The sequence below is a fragment of the Crassostrea angulata genome, chromosome 2 (assembly GCF_025612915.1).
Source record: "Crassostrea angulata isolate pt1a10 chromosome 2, ASM2561291v2, whole genome shotgun sequence".
NCBI lineage: Eukaryota > Metazoa > Mollusca > Bivalvia > Ostreida > Ostreidae > Magallana > Magallana angulata.
In genome coordinates, this window is record NC_069112.1 from 74,196,420 (window position 1) to 74,199,900 (window position 3,481).

The following is a 3,481-nucleotide window of genomic DNA, read 5'->3' on the forward strand; positions in this document are numbered from 1 at the left end:
TTGTAAATAATGGCTGTAAACCCGTTCACAGGATACGCCTAATGTCTGTGAAGTCGGTAATCCTTCTGGAAAGTGTTCGCTCACAGAGCTTTATTGTCAAAAGGGCTATAAGTGTGTTGACGGAAACTGTTGCCAGGTTAAAGGTAATATTTGTCATTCAGTATTTCACAAGATTTTATTTTCTAAAACAATAATTTTATTTGATAATCAACTGAAGTTAATATGATTCTTGCAAACACGTGAATTGAGACACATAAACAGTAGTTTGTTTGCTACATGTGCAATTATCAAGAAACACAAAACTGTATTAAAACATAAAATGCAAACTACAAACATGAATATAATAAATTTATTCCACATTAAGCACAAAAATAAAATTTAAGAGCGATCTAAACTTTAAAACATATCGTTCAAAATAGAGAGAATATGTCCACACAACCAGCTATCACATGGACTATGTGACGACAATGGTCAATGTCCAGATCCCGGTCATCAATGTTACACCACGGACGACGATCAACGTGTTTGCTGTAACAAAAACCTACCTACACCTGTATGTATTCTATTTTCATGTAACACTCTAAAAAATGTAGTGATCAGTGAAAAAATCTGAAATTGATAATACAGGTTTTGTTCTATTGTCTTTTTTTACATACACTTTTGATATTATATCAATTTTAAAACATATCCATTTATCTAAAAGAAACAACGTGATTGTTTGAGTGGGAAACCATGTGAATCAAGCGATGATTGTCAGAAATCATACGAATGCGTCGAGGGAAGTTGCTGTAAAACCTCTGACTCAGGTAAATAAGCGTTTTTTCAGAACATAAAGAATATAAAATTTAGAGTCTTTGATATATTTAAGAGAAACAATTTGCGATACGCCTTATAGCTAGCTTTATATTAGCCTGATTATACAACATGTATATTTCCCGCAGTTCAATACGTCTATAATCTGATAAAAATGACAGCGCTTGCTAAGTTAAATCTTTTAAAAAGAAAAAAGTGACTATTCATTCAAGACAATTGGGTCATCTTAATTATATGTTCCTAAAATATAAACAATTATGTCACCCGAAGCTGTTAAGTACAATACACTTTAAAACTGGATTGTGTAGAGTATATCAAGACTTTTCATAGAATCGGTTTAATAAAAGATGGCAAAACACACATGGTTTAAAATGCATTATTATTTATATTATATTAAAATTTTGAACAAAAATTGATGTATAATTTATATATGGTATTATCCGCATACTAATATTTCGATACAATTAACTTTAATGTCAAATTGTGAGTGTTATCATTAACTGCACACAAACAAACTTCGTGTTGTTAATATCTTCTGCCATGTACATTTACTGCCTATATCAAATGAAGTTGCTCTTTATCAGTTTTGACCTGGTTTTGTTATTTGAATAAAAAAAGTGCTGTAAATCGGGTTTTTATTCAAAAATTCAAACTTTATTCAACCTATAAATCTATTACGTATACAAGTATGTTTATCCTTTTTCCCCAGATTCATGCCCAATGACATATTATATTAATCCTCTGCTTGGTTGTAATCTTATTGTGGAAGAACAAGTTACTAACGATATTGCAAAACAGCGTTGTGCAAATGATGGAGGTTCACTTCTTTTGTTGAAATCGAAGGAGGAGGCAGACGAACTAATAAAATTAATGGGTAAGATTGATTCCTTTAATAATTTGATTTCTGGTGAGGGTAAAAAATTTCTCTGGTAAGCTTAAGTGAAAATAAGAGCTAAAATATAAATCAAATTAGCTTTAGAGCCGAATTGCAAATCATTGTACTTTTTAAACTTTAAACTTCAGTATTTGTATGTTTGTTTTCTCAATGAATATTTACCATCCCACATTCTAAAATGAATAACTCTGTTAATCTTTATTTTGATCAGATGATTTATATCAGATTTTTCCTTCTCTGAGTATTTACCACTGTATCCTAAGAATCAGAAGATGATGATTGTTAATGTAGAACAACGGTGTAAAAAAACCGAAATTATCACTGTATATAAAAATTATTTCAAAACGAATGGGGGGTGTGCAAATTGTATTTAAAAATAATGATTCGGGGAAATCACAACAAAATGGTTTTCAGTTCTGAGAAGTGTTTAATTTGTTAGCTAAGAGTAAATGGTACCCCAGTATGACTATGGTTTAATATGCACTGATGTGAACTGTGGAATCAGAATGCCTCAATACTTTTTGGAACTACTGATTACAAGTTTTTAACATCTCCTTTTCACAGCTTGAATGAATTACAGTTTTACAGTTCGGCACTATGTATTTACAGCCCGAATTTATTTCTTATAAGATGCATATCATGCTCTCTGTGTGCCATCTTGTTTACAATCAAGTCGTTCAAATCGATTAACGTTTTATTAATTTTAAACATAAAGGGTGTTTACCGATTTCATGAACCATTTCTTGTTCATGTTAGTAAAGAGACTTTAATTGAAACTTCCTTTAACTCGGTACCGGCTGCAGGGAAAAGGGATGATTCTTAAATTCTATCAAAAGTTTATGTATTTATTTCGAAAAATGCCAACTGTGTATCTTCTATGTACATTCTTCTTCTTATAGCTCAGATAGGTGTTTCTGATGTCACTATCCAAGGATCCAAGAGTTTTTGCTTCTCTGACTGGGTAACAGATAATGGCAGCCCTCTTCCCTATCGTCCTTCCACTATATTGTTTGACAGCGATCCTCAAGCAACTGTACTTACATTTAATGAACTGGGTGAATTTGTGGCTACATCGCCAGACACGCCCGATATACCTTCATTTGCTTGTGAAATTGAGAACTAAGCTCACGTTCAATAAAATGTAATTCAATCGATTCATTTTTTTATATGAAACTACAAATGTATAATATTTCTAACTTTTATTTTTTAACTTTAGAATTTTAATACGCTTCGGTGGCCAGGGCGGTCAGTTATTTAAAGTTTAATTTAAACAGCAGAATATACGATCACCATTATAGTTAATATTCAAATTCCTTACACATTTGGAAAGTTATGAAAACAAAACAACACATTTTCCCCAGCTCTCTCGATTGTGGGGATGCAATGTCGTTGCTATCAAGTTCAGTATAATTTATTATTCTTTTTTACAAATAGTAGCATATAAGTTCGTGGTAATGTAAACTCGTCGGCAAAGATTCCAAACGAAAGCCACAAAGGTTTCAGATCCATTATTTGATTAGTTGGTTTAAATATTGAAATCTCGAATTTGGAATCTTGAATCTCGAATTTGGAATATCGTATTTCGAAGATCTCGAATCTTGAATCAGCCTTCTGGATATTCGAAAACTGGCTCCCCATAAAGAATAACGATTCCACAGTTTCTAATACAATATAACAGGCTTGAAATTGTACAAGTTATAATTATATCTATGTTTTTTGCACGCATTTACATTTGTCAGCTTCTTACTCGTTAGAAAACATGAGACAGTATAA

The 3,481-nt window shown here is 31.7% G+C and overlaps 1 long non-coding RNA gene across 1 annotated transcript; it reads left to right on the forward strand.

The window, feature by feature from the left end:
* The first annotated feature begins 417 nt into the window (after positions 1-417).
* LOC128171150 (uncharacterized) lies at positions 418-2,732 on the forward strand. The gene is made up of 4 exons (XR_008242026.1): positions 418-553; positions 704-806; positions 1,523-1,687; positions 2,608-2,732. It is a non-coding gene; the product is annotated as an uncharacterized LOC128171150 (long non-coding RNA).
* Positions 2,733-3,481: the final 749 nt, after the last annotated feature.